Source organism: Toxorhynchites rutilus, chromosome 1 (genome assembly GCF_029784135.1).
Source record: "Toxorhynchites rutilus septentrionalis strain SRP chromosome 1, ASM2978413v1, whole genome shotgun sequence".
In the NCBI taxonomy this organism is placed as follows: Eukaryota; Metazoa; Arthropoda; class Insecta; order Diptera; family Culicidae; genus Toxorhynchites; species Toxorhynchites rutilus.
The window spans coordinates 136417250-136436468 of record NC_073744.1 but is presented as its reverse complement, the minus strand read 5'-3'; positions in this window follow the sequence as shown (position 1 = coordinate 136436468).

Sequence of the window (19219 nt, the reverse complement as noted above, 5' to 3'; positions counted from 1 at the left end):
TGGGATAGGACCTCCCATTTCAATGTTTCTAAGTATGTATGTCTGCATTATCATCAGAAGCGGGAGAAGGATCATTATCACAGTGTGTAGGCACCATCCAGTGGGCAGGAGGGAGGTGTTGTGTGATGTTTTATGGGTGGAGATGGGTGGGTGTTATGTGCGAACATACCACGTGGAAATTTTTGGGAGTGAGGAGACTGACAATATAAGATATCTGAAAATGTCCAACATTTGAAACAGAATTATTTTTATTAACAAACTAGCTGACCCGGCGAACTTTGTCCCACCCACAATTGATATATTGATAAAAATCATTTCGAACACTCTAGTTCCCACAGAAATTATTTTTATTTACGTAATCTACAGGGTGGGCCATTTAAAGTGGAAGGATTTGTTTTTGCAATAGCAAAGTAAAGAAGTGGAATTTTAATTATTTTTTTTTTGAAATTCATTTATTTTGGTCCAAGGAGATTTGTTCTAACTACCTTTTGATTATGATATCTCGTAAATGACCGCCTCTGGCCTTGACCGCAAAATGTGCCCTTTTTTCGGCATTTTCCATCACTTTGTCCAATGTTTCGGCCGATGTGGCAGCAATTTCTTGTCGGATATTGTCTTTCAGCGCAGCCAGGGTCCTTGGTTTACCAGTGTATACCTTGGATTTTAAATATCCCCATAAAAAAAAGTCAGGAGGCGTCAAATCAGGTGATCTCGGTGGCCAGTCATGATCGCCGTTTTTCGATATTAATCTTCCGGGGAACATTTCGCGCAATAATTTGGTCGTGGCAGCCGCTGTATGGGTTAAGTTGTTGAGCCATTTGAATTTTATACGGAAACATTTTCAAATCAACACGAATTATGCGTCGGAAAGTGGTTCGAGCAACACTGGCTCAAACGGCATCAATATTCTCGTCGAAACGTCTTGGTCGTTGTCTGGACAGATGACTGCCATTACCAACACTACCAGACGATATAAATTTGGCATATAATCGACGTATAGTGTTGTCTCCAGGCGATGTTTTAACTTTATTTTTATTTTTCCACGCACGTTTAGTTAACACAATTGAGAAGTTATTTTGAATGTACAGCTGAACAATTTCAGCGCGTTGTTTAGGTGTGTATTGTTCCATGGTTAAAATTGTACTGAAATGACGCTTCCAACGCGGTATGACATTTGTTAATCTGACATCTCTGTCAAAAGTTATGGGGTTGCCAGATGCTTCCACTTTAAATGGCCCACCCTGTATATAGTTTGAAATGGTGAAAAAAAACATTTTTTTATTTGAAATTCATTTTGAATTATTTTTAAGCAATTGTTTATTGGATTTCGGTTCTGAGGATTCCGACGCTTTGTCTTGGAGCGCTGTTGTGAGTTCGAAGAAACGGACGATGGTTCCTCATGAAGCTAGAATTCACTAAAGGCCGTTCCAAAGTTTTTGAGTTTGACAATGATCTTCTTCCATATCGTGGAAAATTAATAGGAGTACAGGTAAGTTTCTTTTTTTTAAATTATGCTTTTTTTTGCAAAAATGGTTACAAATTTAATATTCAAAGTATTGCCCACCGCTAGTCACAACTTTTTCCCATCTTTCTGGCAATTCACGGATCCCTTTGCGGAAATAATCGGCCGGTTTGTCGGCTAACAACGAATCGATCCAATTTTTGACTTCATCAAAATTGGAGAAGTGCTGGTCAACCAGACCATGCTGCATCGATCGAAAAATCGGAGTGATCGGACGGAGCAATGTCTGGAGAATATGGCGGGTGGGATATGTTTTGACCGGTTTCGCGACATGCGACCGAGCATTGTCGTACTGCAAAATAACTTTATCGTGTCATTGCTCGTATCGTGGCCGTTTTTCCTTCAGTGCACGGCTCAAACGCATCACTTGTCGTCGGTAGAGGTCTACCGTAATAATTTCATTCGGTTCCAGCAGCTCATAGTACAACGCACCCAGCTGGTCCCACCAAATAGACAGCAAAACCTTCTGGCCGTGAATATTACGCGCGGCCGTCGATGTTGATGCATGGCCGGAGTATCCGTACGTAGCCCGACGTTTAGGATTGTCGTGATGGACCCTCTTTTCATCGCCAGTAACGATTCGATGCAAAAAACTCTTTCTTTAATGCCGTTATTCGCAAGTGAAAAAACGACGTTCGACGTCTCGTGGCTTCAATTCATACGGCACCCAATGTCCTATCTTTTGTTACTCTCTCTGCTCTCGGTCAAACGGACCTCGATAAAATCCTCTAATCTCTGGTCTAGCCACGGAGACCGTCTGAGGCAGGCTACAATGCCTCTTTTATCGGCTAGCTCGAGCGTAGGATTCGGAAATACCAAAATCGGCCCACAAGGACACTTTCGGAAACACAAATTTAACACCAATTTTTTCTTATTTTTTTCTCTTTTATTTTAATCTAACTTACAGTTTTAGGTGAGTGTGTGTTGTGTATGATGGCCGGCCTGCTTCGGTGTTCTTCTGGTCTACGGTGTGCTGCTTCGGGAGTGGGATGAACTGGATTACGTCGCTGGACGTGGAGCAATTTCCGATTGCCCGCAAGGCTTAACAAGGCATATGCCTGTAATAATGTGTCCTAATATGCGAAGTTCGCAAATAAATCTTACTGCCTTCCTTCCATTTTTTTTTTTGACGTGGGACTACGTCTAACCGGAGTATATAGGGGGTAAAATGAAAACCTAAACACAGAACATGCAGGAAAAAATGAAAGATTCCGAATGCTTATAACTCGAACATTTCTTACTGGATCGGAAAGATGTTTGCATCAATTGATAGAGAATATTTCTACGCATCTATCGCAATAAATAAAATGTTATTGTTCGTTAGATAAACAATTGAATAACTCTCAAAAGTTAAGCGTTATCTAAACACCCTAACTGCCTCGTTTTTATTGGCCCGATTTAAGGTTTCCCAAACACAGCCATCATAACCAAGCAGCCTTGGGGAAATCGGCATTGGAAATACATGAAAGTATGGAAACTTTTGTTCTCACTGAAATGTGTTCCCTAACACGGACTTCAAAACCAAGCAGTGTTGGAGGAATCGGCATTGTAAATACATGAAAGACGGGGGTATTTTTGCTCCGACTGAAATATGTTTCCCCAACACAGACTTCAGGTCCAAGGTGTCTGGGGGAATTGGCATTGCAAATTTTTGCAAGTCGGGAATATTTTTGTTCCGACTGAAATGTGTTTGCCTAACACAGACTTCAAATCCATGGAGCGTGGGGAAATCGGCATTGCAAATACAAGCAAGTCGGGGGCTTCTTTGTTCCGGCTGAAATGTGTTTCTCCAACACAGACTTCAGAACCAAGGTGTCTGGGTAAATTGGCATTGCAAATAAATGCAAATTGCGAGTACTTTTGTACTCGCTTGCCTTTGTGCAGATTAGAATATGTTCCCTTAACACGGTCCTCTTAACTTAGCAACCTGGAAAAATCGTGCAGACATTAGAGGCGAATGAACTTTCAAGATTAAAGCATCTATAGTATAAAAAGCAGAAGTTAAAATTGTTGATTCATGCAAGCCGGGGGTACTTCTGCACCCACATGTTTTTTTTGCACTCCGAAAAGTGTTTTACTACCACGGTTTACAAAAGCGGGTACGAACACAACGCTTTGGCTCGGTTATTCAAGATTGCCTTGAAGAATATGTCTTCATATCTTCTGCTCACTGAATTGCTACGCATGGCATTTAATTATGAGGCAAAATGTTGATAATTTTTTTTTTTTTTTCATCTGTATTATAGTGATTTTCAACTCATTTGGCTGGTTCGTCACTTTTTACTTCCATTTTTGGAAGAATGTCGGGAGTGAGAATTGAACTCGTGACCTTCAGCGTGAGAGGCATGGATGTTACCACTACGCCAGATCGCCTCCACACAAAATGTTGATAACCATTTGCTGCGATAACGCCTATTGATTAAACAATATGCGTTCGACGTACTAATATTCGTTTGATAATTCTTCCGTTCACATATTTTGCCCTAGGCATCATACCAAACGTCAAAGGACTGTCATTAAATTTACTTGTAACGAAGAACATAATCTATCACAATGCATGGCATTTATTCAATCTCTATACACACAAAGCAAATATATTGATTTCAATTGAATTCGGTAATTATTTTATTCAATCAAAAATTTTATCAATAAAAACAAATTATTGCTACTCTATGGTGGTCCCACGTCAACCTTGCGGTTATATCATCGATATAACCCACCTTTTTTTTTATTTCAACTACCTGATTCTTCAAGCTGTCCTTTCCACTATCGTCTTCCATCTTGTCTTGTAATTTCAGCTTCAATTTTCACTGCAACTGAAAACTTTTCTTTTCGAATTCTAGAATATTCCAGACACTTCTTTCAATTTTCGAGCTTCAAATCGGAGATTTCTGTTTGTATGTGCTGCTAGCTTGCTGGTCGCAGTGAAAAAGAAACAGTCAGGACTCCTAGTAATTTTCACAGCCTACTTTTTCCTCGTGACCCTCCAGTTCACCCACCCGATCATTTCCATCTCTCTTATTACTCATGTCTGTATGTGTTTTTGTGTATCCTCTTCTCTGTTACCGTAACTGTTATAAATCTTATAATTATAATTAGTGTCATCTATCTGCTATTCTGCCGAATTCATAGGGCAAACTACCCACAACGGTAACACTTTCGGATCATTCTAATTTCTTTTTAACGATCGGATATGGTTTGCTGAGCTACTCCAAGTGTATCTGCAAGTTCTGATCGAGTAAAGCCTCCAATTCTTCATCGTCAAACTTTTTGGCGGTCCGGAACGTTCTTCGTTTTCCAAGTCAAAATTGCCACTTTCAAACCGTGTAAACCACGTCTGACACGTTCGCTCAGTTGGAGCATGGTCACCATAAACTTCCACCAAAATGCGATGACTTTCCGCAGCTTTTTTCTTCATATTTAAGTAATGAAGTAACACTCCCCGCAAAAACACTCTCGTTGGTAGGAAATTCGAAATGGTAAAAAACTATGTTGTTTACGCTTCAACTTTTTAACATATACTGAAAAGGACGCGCAATGACAGTAGCTTTCCAACGAATGTTTGGAAATTTGATTCACTGGAATAATAATCAAGTTACGCCATCTGTTGTAAAACCGAAGAAACTTACCGATACACCTAATACAAGCGTATAATATCGGGAAAATTTTGAATTTAGTTGATTCCAATCATCGCTGGTTGAAAGGGTGTCCACAAGTCATAGAAATATGGAGATGGTGTGTTTATTCTATATATAGTCGCGGTATGGATAAAATTTTCATGATCCTGGAGACATGCTCCTGTTTCACGAAAAAAAAGGAACACAAAGCGACATTATAGCTGATGGAAAGAGCAATTGCTTTCAATTTGAGGGTAACAGAACCTTTCGTTTGTTGACGTGGGACTACGTCTAACCGGAGTATATGGGGGGTAAAATGAAAGATTCCGAATGCTTATAACTCGAACATTTCTTACTGGATCGGAAAGATTTGTGCATCAATTGATAGGGAATATTTCTACGCTTCTATCGCATTTAATAAAATGCTATTTTTCATTAGATAAACAATTGAAAAACTGTGGAATGTTAAGCGTTATCTAAACGCCCTAACTGCCTCGTTTTGATTGGCCCGATTTTCGGTTTCCCTAACACAGCCATCAAAACCAAGCAGCCTTGGAGAAATCGGCATTGCAAATACATGAAAGTCGGGGGTATTTTTGTTCCGACTGAAATGTGTTTCCCTAACACAGGCTTCAAATCCATGGAGCGTAGGAAAATTGGCATTGCAAATACATGCAGATCGAGGATATTTTTGTTTCGACTGAAATGTGTTTCCCCAACACAGACTTCAGAACCAAGGTGTCTGAGGAAATTGGCATTGCAAATTCATACAAGTCGGGGGCATTTTTGTTCCGGCTGAAATGTGTTTACCTAACACAAACTTCAAAACCAAGATGTCTGGGGAAATCGGCTTTGCAAATAAATGCAAACTGCGAGTACTTTTGTACTCGCTTGCCTTTGTGCAAACTAGAATATGTTTCCTTAACACGGTCTCCAAAACTTAGGAACCTGAGGAAATCGGGCAGACACTAGAGGCGAATGAACTTTCAGGTTTAAATCCTCTATAGTATAAAAAGTAAAAGTTGAAGTTGTTGATTTATGCAAGCCAGAGGTACTTCTGCAACCGCATGTTTTTTTTGCACTCCGGAAAGTTTTTTCCTAACACGGATTACAAGAACGAGTACGAACATAACGCTTTGGCTCGGTTTCGGAAACACTCTGCGTGTTTCCATTTTGACGTAGGATTACGTCTTTTGGGAACATATTGGGGTACAAATTGAAAAACGAATATCGATCGCATCGTGAAAAATGTCCAATTTCAAACGCTTATTGCTCAGTCATTTCATGACGGATTGATGAGATTTTTAAATCAAAACATTTCGGCACTCTATAACAATTTTTCTCCTTGAATAAAATAATATATATCATGTAATTAACTATCGAACAATTGAAAAATCTCAACCCCTATCCAAACGGTACTGATTGGTCGAAATTGACGTCATTTCTTTTTCGCCTGCTTCGCTTCTTTCGTTCCCCGATAAGTCAAATATTTGCATGGAGAGCAAGTGGGGGCGCCTATTTCTCACATACCAACTGATATAAAAGGACGGTAGCATTTTTGGATTTCTCATTCTCGTTCAACGCTCAGATCGGCAAACATCTGGGCTTCTAGTGTGCAGTGCTCTACAAATCAACCAACACCATACGGTGCGGCAAAGGAGAGGAAGCCATCGGCAACCAACGATGGATGCGGTGCGGCAAAGGGAGCAAAGAAGAGGAAGCAGCAGAGAGCATCGAATTAAATCTAGTGTGCATTGCTGGTGCGCTCCTCTTCACATCAACAATTGGATGCGGCAAAGGAGGCAGAGGAGCTAAGTGCATTGCATCGCATCGTATCACACCCGCTATCCGTCGTTTAGCTCGTCGTGGTGGTGCCAATCAAACCCTCGCAAATCGACGCACAGAAGCCGATGGCGCCAAAGTCAAGGAAAGCATCAGCGAATCCGTAAAAGCTACCGCTCCCAAAACTAAACTGCTACATCCGACTGAAACGCAGCAAATTCCGTACAACCCATTAAAGCATTCCAGTCCTTCTCCGGACTTTCAATTTGTTTTGAAACAAAAGAGTTTATTTTACTGTTTTCCACTTGCCACAAAAACTATATAAAACCGATCAAAAATACTGTTTGTTTTTACATTTTCTACTAACAACTAACATGGAAGGTATCACGTCAAAAACATACGTTTCATCAACCACCTTTTACTGGATTTGACAAAAGAAGCGAAGGACATATGCATGCATGTATATAATGGAACGCTCCAGTCATACACAGCCCGTTAGGGACGAATGACCTTTGGGTTAAAGTCCCTTCAAAAACAAGAACGAACGATACACAACCCATATCAAACAAATGCATGAAGGAATTCTATAAAATAATATTTTTGCTGTGCCTTTCCGCCATCTACACGGGCGAGTAGCACCATAGTAGCAACAAATGTCGAAGTTCGTGACATCCGGTAGCAATATTTTTCTTCTTTTGAAACATAGAGACTTTACGTTCATTCATCTCTAGCCCTGAGAAGGGCCCTTGCGAAGAAAACTAGTTCATACTCTTTCTCGACCTACCTTTCGAAAGACATTTTCATTGTCGCTCAGCACTCCTCAGCAAACGAGTCTTCTTTCGGCGGCACCAAGCGACGCCATGAGCAATATTCATTTAGGGAGGCAGATTAATCTCCCATCGAACTAGCAGGCCCAAAGACAGTTTTGCCACCGAATCATTATCAAAGAGTTTAACAATATAGTTTCTCAAACGTATCCAAAATCAGCATGTGGCAGATAGCCTAACGTAATCCTACGTCAACTATGCGGTCGTGTCTCAGACACAACCCTCCTGTGACTTTTTTATTTTTATTATTAGATATTATTTATTTTTATTATTTTATTTTTATTATTAGATATTTGAAGAAAAAAACAGCTTGAAGATATTTATCAATCTAGAAAAGCTGTAAGAGCACATTTGAATATGAATTAGAGTAGTACTGAATTTCAAAAACCCAAAAAAAAAATTTTTTTTTTTTGAAGGATTTGCCCTCATATCTTCTGCTTACTGAAATGATTGCTAAGCTAAAGTAGTCCCACGTCAACCTTGCAGTTATATAATAGATATAACCCACCCATTTTTTTAAAAAGGAATTGAAGGATATTAGATGGAACAATAGAAACTTTTTTAAAGTTCATTTTGGGAAGAAATTAAACATATATTGATCGTAACGCATAATCACGGGAAATAGACAATTAGACCAGGAAAATTAATTTAGGTTAGAGCATAATAAAAAATGTCAAAAATCAAAACAAATATTTGTGTTTTGTCCGGAATAGAAAACTGTTGCATACCATCGCAACGCGCACCTGTATTTATGAGCTTGGCTCCACAGTATAAACAACGCTCGCATAGAACAACCTTGGTAAGAGTGAACGTTAGGGAAGAATAGGAACAAAGAAGAAGTTAAAAAATATTTAGTAGGAAAAAACAATTGGATACGGAACAATAGAAGTTAGCGAAATCAAAGAGTTTTATAAAATTTCCGTGCGTTCTTATATAAAATATATTCAATTGAAAATAAACGTGAATCTAAATTAATTAAAATAATACTTTGTAAAATATATAAATTGTAATTGCAGAATAATTATAACTCCTGTTACACAACCAAATCGTTGTTTGAGTTGATAATTTTTGAAAATATTTTTCCTATACAACAGAAAACACATTCAGAAGATAATTTTAAATTCGGACGAATCAAAAGTTAACGATGAAATTTCTTGTTGAGGAGTTGCATAACAATGTGTTACATGCCCTTGAAAGTAGGGAACAAAACTCTTCGGTATACTAAATAACACAATACACATTCACAAAAAGCTGAAGCAGCATTCTTCTCAACGAAGCCAACGAAGGAACGTTAGGAAAAGTCGTCAAAAATCTCGGAATGTTTGATACCCTCAAAACTCGCAATCTCAGCTGAATGGACCAATAACTTTTTGAAAATATACCTGTAGCTTTCCAAGAGCGTTGCTAAAACTCAAGCGGATAGTTGTGCACAAAGACGAAAGTCGCACATTTATTATTTACTAGCTTACCCGGCAAACTTCGTTCCGCCCAAAATTTATTTTTCGTTATCACATTCACGTTTTCTTACTAAGCACACGTTCATGGGTTCAATCGCAGAACTGTTCATTGATTAATCTTCTAATGTACCCATTAAAATTATCTTTTACTACAAATTTCCCAGTACTTCTACCAAATCTCTCCATTATAATATCAGATTATTTTGAGACACAATTCTCGTGCAAGATTTTCCATCCACTTGCAAATAACATATTTCTCCGTTACATGGAATAAATGTTTGATACAGAAAATATGATAGAATAAAGACAGCTCTAAATCGGACAATTCCTTTCTCGAGTTTTGCTACTATCAACACATTTGGTGATTATTTTTTTACATAGATAGAAAAAGATATAGGAGTGCGTTTCATCACATTAAAATCCATTTCCACTTTCGAATAAAAATCAATTTCGTTAGCGCAAACATCAAATGAACTAACAACGTTTGTCACTATGTAATTGTAGAACATATGCGAATTTGAATTTTCCTAATTTTTCCATGTTCCTTCAGAGTTTTCTGTCAATTGTCATGTTTGGCTGAAATATGTGTATTATTTTTACTGGACTCCCTCTCCATTTCAAAGGAGAGAGGAGTAACATAGAAACATTTCTCGTATCCAAAAACTCTCACATCCCAAAGGGCCTGGCCGGGTAAGGGAGTAAAAAGTGCCCCCAAACCAAATCACTAGCTGTATGGCAAATATTGTAAAGGATATTAAATAATAAATTTTGGCGGTTTATTTGAACCCCTATGTGGTTTGACGTAGGATCTATAGTGAAAAACGTACTTTTTCGTTTATTTCACGCCATCCTCAATAGATCCGAGATAAAAATTTGAAAAAAATACTGAATGTGCATCTTACCACGGTGTATCAAGAAAAATTATCAAAAAAAATTCATCAAAAATTTTAGTACTAAAAAAAATATTTTAATTCTGAAATTTTTTTTTGGGATTTAGAGATTCAGTACTACTCTAATTCATATTTAAATGTGCTCTTACGGCTTTTCTAGATTGATAAATAACTTCAAGCTGCTTTTTTTCAAATATCTAATAATAAAAATAAAATAATAAAAAAGATGGGTGGGTAATGTCGGGGACATAACCGGAGTGACGTAGGACTATACAAAGTGGACAGCTTTTGTTAAATATTATTTTTTTTATATATTGTTTTATTTTCTTCTCCTACGTGAATACCTACCTATCTACCTGAAAAATGGATTAGTTTACTGTTTACTCTTTATGAACATGTTGATGGTTCTGAAAAGAACCTTTGGTGTTGTGTTTTTGTTATCACTCGATATCCCCATCTTGTTCGGTTAAACCTTCCTGTTTAGCTATTGCGTTTGCCACTCGCCACAGCTTTCACAGTTGGGAAATTTCTTCCCATCCAGCTTGTGACATGTTGTTCAGTAAATTACATTTAATGAGACGTGCCGGAGAAACACTCAGTGTCGCATTGGAGGCGATTTTAACCTGTAATTGAACATTTCCGATGACAGTGGTACAGTGTCGACTTTCAATGTGGGGTCATAATTTGGACCCCGAACTCTATGTTTACAAAAATGTCGCATTACAGATCCATCCAATTAGCTAAATGTCGAGCTAAATATATATTACTGTACTTTCAATCTAGAAGCAATTTAAGAACTGGTGGAAATTGAATAATCGGGAAAGTCCCTAACCATCAATAAGCTCAGCACAACTGCCAAATTCTCATACTCATCATATCCTGGCAAACAAATTATGAAAAAATCAATTTGTGTTTTATTATTATTTTGGATATTGTTTTAGAAAGCATTAAACTGTATTTCGTAAACTCTTTTTTGCAAGGTTTAATGGCCCTGAATAGCGCCGTGGTTTATGGTGGCTGCTTTTGCCACCAAAGCAGTCTGTATAGACAAACTTTTTCCTTCTTCGGCCTGCTGCCGTTTTGCGATTGCGTTTGCCACTCGCTGAAACTAATTGTTGCCTTGATGAGCGCCGAACCGAAGCTGCTCTGTTCTTGATGCGGGTTTTCTGATTATCGTGAGCAGCTTTGCAAGCCAACTCGAGCACTCCGACGGCCGAAACTCTATAATCGCTGTTAGGTATACTGGTGCTCCGGCACCAATCCGTTCGGCCTAGTTACCCTTGCGAAGCAATCAGTGAATGCGACCAACAGGGAACTGGAGACCTGCACGGTTCGAGTGAGACTTTGCCTTTCCCTTATCTTGTTCTCCTTTGTTACGTCCACACGTCCACGTTGCTACTTGTTTTCTTTTAATGATGTGATGCAATGCGATGTTAAACGATGCCGTACAACCACACGGGTTTACGGTTTGAAAGAAAATAAGATATTTTTTGGGGTCCGCGCGTTTTGTACTCTAGCGGTACACACTCACAGGAGACAAATCGGCAGACTCAGCCAAAGGGGCGAATCCAACGAGACGAACGAATGAGCGCTAAAAGGCAGCGATGGCAAAAAAATATATTCATTTCGATTCGTTCGCTCGTTGGATTCACATGCAGGCTAAAAAGGTGAAAAGGACCCTTTCACAAAATCATCTTCAAGCTAAAGAGTTTATTGTTTTGTTATCACTCGATATCCCCATCTTGTTCGGCTAAACCTTCTTGTTTAGCGATTTGTTTCACAGTTGGAAAATTTCTTCCCATCCAGCTTTGTGACATGTTGTACAGTAAATTACATTCAATGCGACGTGCCGCAGCACCACTCAGTGTCGCATTGGAGGCGATTTTAACCTGTAATTGAACATTTGCGATGACAGTGGTACAGTGTCGACTTTCAATGTGGGGTCATAATTTGGATCTCTATGTTTACAAAAATGTCCAACTAAATATGTCGCATTACATGTCCGTCCAATTAGCTAAATGTCGAACTAATTATAAATTACTGTACTTTCAATCTGGAAACAATTTGAGAATTGGTGAAAATTGAATAATCAGGAAAGTCCCCAACTATCAATATGCTCAGAACAACTGCCAAATTCACATACTCATCATATCCTGGCAAACAAATTATAAAAAAATCAATTTGTGTTTTATTATTATTTTGTATATTATTTTAGAATGCATTGAACTGTATTTCGTAAACTCTTTTTTGAAAGGTTTATTGGCCCTGATAAGCGCCGTGTTTTATGAAATGGTTCCAATTTAGAAAACTTAGTACTCGTGGTTTAAAAAAAAACCATTTCGAACGCCCTCGATGCCGCTTTGTTCTGGTTTTGCCACCAAAGCAGATTCTATAAAGAACAAACTTTCTTCTTCCGCTACCATTCCCATTCTTTGTGTGGACACCGACTGGACAACATCGTTGCTGGACGGGCTGGACGGCGAGGGATCGAGTGCCTTTCTCAAGGCAAGAGGGCGGAGGTGGTAGCGCTGGAGTAGAATAGAGTAGAGTTTTCAAAGGGCCTTTCTCAAGGCTAGAGCCGAATGAACTGCAAAAGTTTAAAGTCTCTATAATACAAGACCTTCCTTCCTTCCTTCCGCTCCCTGCTGTCGTTTTGCGATTGCGTTTGCCACTCGCTTCAACTGCCTGTTGTTGTCTTGATGTCCACCGAACCGAATGTGGTCTGTTCTGAATGCGGGTTTTCTTATCGTCGCGAGCAGCTTTTCCACTTCGGCGGTCGAAACTATATAACGCCGGCTAGGTGGACTGATGCACTGATACTAACGCGCTCGGCTAACACGGTTCGAGCGGGATTTTACCTTTCCCTTCACTATTCCTGCTTTGCCATATCATACCATGGCTGCTTGTGTTGGTTTGTTGATGTGATGTGATGCGAAACGTTGTGGTGTACGGTGTGGATGAGAATGATCGTTACGGAAGGAAGGAAGGAAGGTATTGTATTATAGAGACTTTAAACTTTTGCAGTTCATTCGTCTCTAGCCTTGAGAAAGGCCCTTTGAAAACTCTACTCTACTCTACTCCAGCGCTACCACCTCCGCCCTCTTGCCTTAAGAAAGGCACTCGATCCCTCGCCGTCCAGCTCGTCCAGCAACGATGTTGTCCAGTCGGTGTACACACAAAGAATGATCGTTACGGCAGCGGAGCGGGGATTTTTAAGCTGACTGGCTGGCTCGAGAATTACGCATGTGTGAGACTGCGACCAATGTTTCGTTCATTTTTTTTTCTTTTTCCTTTACAATCGTGCTTCATTGTATTTCGCTGCTGCTCTGGTTGACCGTTTTAGTCGGTACGATTTGAGGAGTACAAAATGGACCAATCAAAAATGGGCACATAGTGCATTTGGACAATGCTTGATATTTCACAATTATTCAATTATTTATCTCAAGAAAAATGAAATGTTATTCGTTATGATAGATGCGTAGATATATTTCCTATCAATTGATGCAAAAACCTTTGCGATCTATTGAGAAATGCTCGAGTTATAAGCGTTCCAAATCTTGCATTTTTTCCTACTTGTTCAGTGCCTAGATTTTCATTTCACCCCCTATATCTTCCGGTTAGACGTAGTCCTACGTCAAAAAAAACAGTACAAAAAATGTTAAAGATTTTCTGGCATTTCGAAATTTTGAAAAGAAAATACAACTTTGAGACCCACTTCTGCTCAAATTTTTATTTAAATGCGTTCGTATGTGTCTTTTTTTCTACATGTGGCGTAATTTTTCCTGAATTTTTAAGATCATTGTGTGACACAAAAATAATTTTCTTCATCGTCTGCATTATTATTTTTATTTTCTTGAAATCGATTATTTTATTGTATTCGTGGTTTTCAATTGCAAGATTAAAATTTTAAAAAAACAAATCGGATTTGTGGTCTGAAAGCTATATTTTTTTCAAAATTTCGAAATGCCACAAAATCTATATAACATTTTTTTGTACTGTGTATTTTTTTAAATTATTTTATTTTTATTATTAGATATTTGAAGAAAAAAACAGCTTGAAGATATGTATCAATCTAGAAAAGCGGTAAGAGCACAGAGTAGTACTGAATTTCAAAATCCCAAAAAAAGTTTTTTCAGAATTTCAATATTTTTTTAGTACTAAAATTTTTGATGAAATTTTTTTTTGATAATTTTTCTTGATACACCGTGGTAAGATGCACATTCAGTTTTTTTTTCAAATTTTTATCTCGGAACTATTGAGGATGGCGTGAAATAAACGAAAAAGTACGTTTTTCACTATAGATCCTACGTCAAACCACATAGGGGTTCAAATAAACCGCCAAAATTTATTATTTAATATCCTTTACAATATTTGCCATACAGCTAGTGATTTGGTTTGGGGGCACTTTTTACTCCCTTACCCGGCCAGGCTCCATTTGCTTGATTAGCTCTGGAGTTATGTAGAAGTTTGTGTTTCAATTGTATGACAGTCCTCCTCTAGAGAGGGGAAAGGAATGTCAATTCACCATAGACACGTTTTGTGCCCCCTGAAATCTTCGCATGCCAAATTTGGCTCGATTTGCTTGATTTGTTTTCGAGTTATGGAGAAATTTGTGTTTCATTTGTCTGGCAGCCCCCTCTTAGAGAGGGGAGAGGAGTGTCGAACCATCATAGATACGTTTATCGATCCTCAAAATCTCTATATGCCAAGTTTGATTCCATTTGCTTGGTTAGTTTGTGGTTTTGGCCACCAAAAGTCCAGCCACTTCGGAGATGTTTTATCCTTGTCCGCAGAGCACACGTCTTGCCTTTACCGCTGCCAGAATCCCGAGGGGCCAGATCTCGTGCTGCGTAATTAGGTCGGGCGATGCAGGGTTGGAGCAAACCTTATAGCCGGCGAAATATGGGCGGCAGGGCTGCATCGCATAGGCACGGTATGTATAAAAGGGACAACGCAACGCATTGCAAGTGAAATACATTGGATGTAATAGGAGGATCACATTCACGTCCCACACAGTTAGTTCTGGAGTTATTCAGTCTCCCCCCCTCTTTAGAGAGGAGGAGGATTGTCCATCTACCATAGAAACATTCATTGCCCCCTAAATCCTCCACATGCCAAATTTGGCTCCAGTTAATTGATTAGTTTTCGAGTTATGCAGAAGAACTCGGCTAGTATTCTCTTCTTTTATTATCTTTTCCTAATGATTATATCATTCTCCTAAAAAAGGGAATTCAAAATATTCAAAATACTCAATGCTCCTCATCTAAATTCCTTTTCCAACTAGCACACATTAATTAACCCAAAAGCTAGTATTTACGTTTATACCTCATTCAACAAAACACTCATCTGTAAACCATCACAAGAAGAAAGAACGAACATTCAATAAATAAATGACTTCCATACAAAAAAAAAAAAGGTGGGTTATATCGATGATATAACCGCAAGGTTGACGTGGGACCACCATAGAGTAGCAATAATTTGTTTTTATTGATAAAATTTTTGATTGAATAAAATAATTACCGAATTCAATTGAAATCAATATATTTGCTTTGTGTGTATAGAGATTGAATAAATGCCATGCATTGTGATAGATTATGTTCTTCGTTACAAGTAAATTTAATGACAGTCCTTTGACGTTTGGTATGATGCCTAGGGCAAAATATGTGAACGGAAGAATTATCAAACGAATATTAGTACGTCGAACGCATATTTTTTAATCAATAGGCGTTATCGCAGCAAATGGTTATCAACATTTTGCCTCATAATTAAATGCCATGCGTAGCAATTCAGTGAGCAGAAGATATGAAGACATATTCTTCAAGGCAATCTTGAATAACCGAGCCAAAGCGTTGTGTTCGTACCCGCTTTTGTAAACCGTGGTAGGAAAACACTTTTCGGAGTGCAAAAAAAACATGTGGGTGCAGAAGTACCCCCGGCTTGCATGAATCAACAATTTTAACTTCTGCTCTTTATACTATAGATGCTTTAATCTTGAAAGTTCATTCGCCTCTAATGTCTGCACGATTTTTCCAGGTTCCTAAGTTAAGAAGACCCTGTTAAGGGAACATATTCTAATCTGCACAAAGGCAAGCGAGTACAAAAGTACTCGCAATTTGCATTTATTTGCAATGCCAATTTACCCAGACACCTTGGTTCTGAAGTCTGTGTTGGAGAAACACATTTCAGCCGGAACAAAGAAGCCCCCGACTTGCTTGTATTTGCAATGCCGATTTCCCCACGCTCCATGGATTTGAAGTCTGTGTTAGGCAAACACATTTCAGTCGGAACAAAAATATTCCCGACTTGCAAAAATTTGCAATACCAATTCCCCCAGACACCTTGGACCTGAAGTCTGTGTTGGGGAAACATATTTCAGTCGGAGCTAAAATACCCCCGACTTTCATGTATTTACAATGCCGATTCCTCCAACACTGCTTGGTTTTGAAGTCCGTGTTAGGGAACACATTTCAGTGAGAACAAAAGTTTCCATACTTTCATGTATTTCCAATGCCGATTTCCCCAAGGCTGCTTGGTTATGATGGCTGTGTTTGGGAAACCTTAAATCGGGCCAATAAAAACGAGGCAGTTAGGGTGTTTAGATAACGCTTAACTTTTGAGAGTTATTCAATTGTTTATCTAACGAACAATAACATTTTATTTATTGCGATAGATGCGTAGAAATATTCCCTATCAATTGATGCAAACATCTTTCCGATCCAGTAAGAAATGTTCGAGTTATAAGCATTCGGAATCTTTCATTTTTTCCTGCATGTTCTGTGTTTAGGTTTTCATTTTACCCCCTATATACTCCGGTTAGACGTAGTCCCACGTCAAAAAGGGGAACGTCCACTTTTCCCATGCAGTGCCAGCAATTCTAAAACATTTCCATATAAGAGAAACCCCGCATGGCTCTGGCAAATGAATAACAAATATAAAAATTATAATACTCACTCTCAAGATATTTGGTTAGCCAGATTAAAGTTGAAGTTCCACCTCGAACCAGGTAACGTCTTGAATCAATACATGGCGACCGTGACAGGACTTTGTTGCGGTCCGCCCGCTCATCCGCAGTGCACGAGTTGAAAGTGGCAATCAGTAGTAAAGCACAAAAGAACTCTGTTAGTGGAACTCTTACATAACAACACTATATGGCGATCGAATATCGTCTATCTTTTATACATTTTACCTGATACTTTTTTATCGTCATACACATGAACAGTAAATTGCAACACTGAAGCGTAGATTTTTTAATGCACTGTTTTAAATAGTCAATTAACCATCGAGAAAATAAAAGTCACTCATAGTTTTAATCGTGGCACCGAGTGCTCAATGCAATCCCACAGATTAAAGTGTGAAATAAAAGATACTTACACTTTCTATCTACAAAAACAAAGAAATAATCCTCAAATTCAGCCTGTGTCCACCCACCCCATTCACACTCGAACATGCCATCCAATTTGATTGGCAATTATTTCCTAGAAGCATCAAACGATTCGTCGGCGATTCCAAGATTTACGGCGCTACCAGACCGCACTTTTCTCACCTTTCTTTTCGGGAGAGGGGGTGGACGAAGTCGATTCCAATTCCCACCGCGTGAAAATCAATTCGCTGCCACTCCCCGCTCAGTATTGTCACCTTCCGTTCGTTCGCTCGGATCGAATCCCAAACTGCCCTTCCCCCAATCGAATCGGCGTAAGGCGCCCAGGGCCCAGGGCAAGGTCGAGCGAGAAAAGAAATCCTTGATCGGAAAAGTAATATCAAAATGACATAAATCAGTCTCGAATAGTAATAAATTACCGCACGTATTATTCTGCCTCCCTGCGAATTTCCGGCGCCCGTGAGCGGACGAATAAAAGAAAAGTCGGAAGTGAGCTTCTTCGGTTTCGATTCTTAAATTTTTCCATTTAGTGAGACCCGGGCTGCCGATAGTTGGACAGTGACAAACGAAGATTTTATCGTGGTTTCTCTCGGGCAGCAGCCTGGCTGGGATCGGATGCTTTTCGATTTTTACTGTTTCTCGGATTAAAATCAGTTTCACAGTTTGGGTTGAACCCATTTTGGGCGAAGCCCATTCGTAATTGGTGTCTCTCGAATGAAATTGGAAACAAATCTGTTTTTTGTTTCTCTCGGGCGTCGATGGGTAATCAGTGTCAATCAGATTCAGAGAGGAAAGGATCGATTTCACTCCAATGCTTCCGAGAAGTGCTGGAAGGTTCTTCTAGGAAATCGCCAAAAGTGTGAAATCGTTGGCGAAGACAGTATCCACGATTCCGGCTCCGTTCGTAGAAAATGATAATTATATTTATTGGTTAACGTTATTATGTCGTATTTAGGAGGCCGATGGCTGTAAACTTTTGCCCGGCATCCTTTCCTCGAATTTTTGGGCGGAGTATTGTGATCGTTCGCGACAAGTTCGAATGACTTGGAGCAGATTTTAACAGATTACAAATAAATATATTGGAAACAAACAGATTTGAGCATCGTAATTGGATGAAGTTGTAAATATATAAGAGATTTTTGCTACCCTGGTAGAAATAACTAGCCAGACCACAGCTGTTAACGAAAAATACACTCATGAAAAAAATAGAGAAAGAAAGTGCGACATCGGAATTGAAAAAAAAAATTGAACCGCTGTATTTTTATTATAACTTAAAGCATGGAGATACATGGATATGCTGAAAAATTCATGTTTTGGAATATCGTACACAAATATTTTTAACTTGTTGTGGGTGCACAAAAATATCGGGAAAGATACCAAATACTATTTCCACGTTTTTTTTCTCAAGGCATAAAAAATATATTTTCATTCATCGCGATCGTATTAAAAGGAAATATCAAACACTATTTATAGAAGCAAACGAACCAACCTAATAAAACAGAGATAATTTTGTTTGAAACAAAAATTTAGATTTGATAGTGGAAAAAAAAGATCGCTCAGAATATTTGTAGATATTGGGTGTTAATTAAACTTAATTATTCAAAGTATTGACTATCGCTAGCCACTACTTTTTCCCATTATTTGGAACTTTTGCAGATTTCGACGCAAAAAAATGACTTTAAAGGGCGGAAACTGATTTTTTTTGCATTTTTGGGAAGCTTATGACCTCAGAAGTGTTGTCCTGAA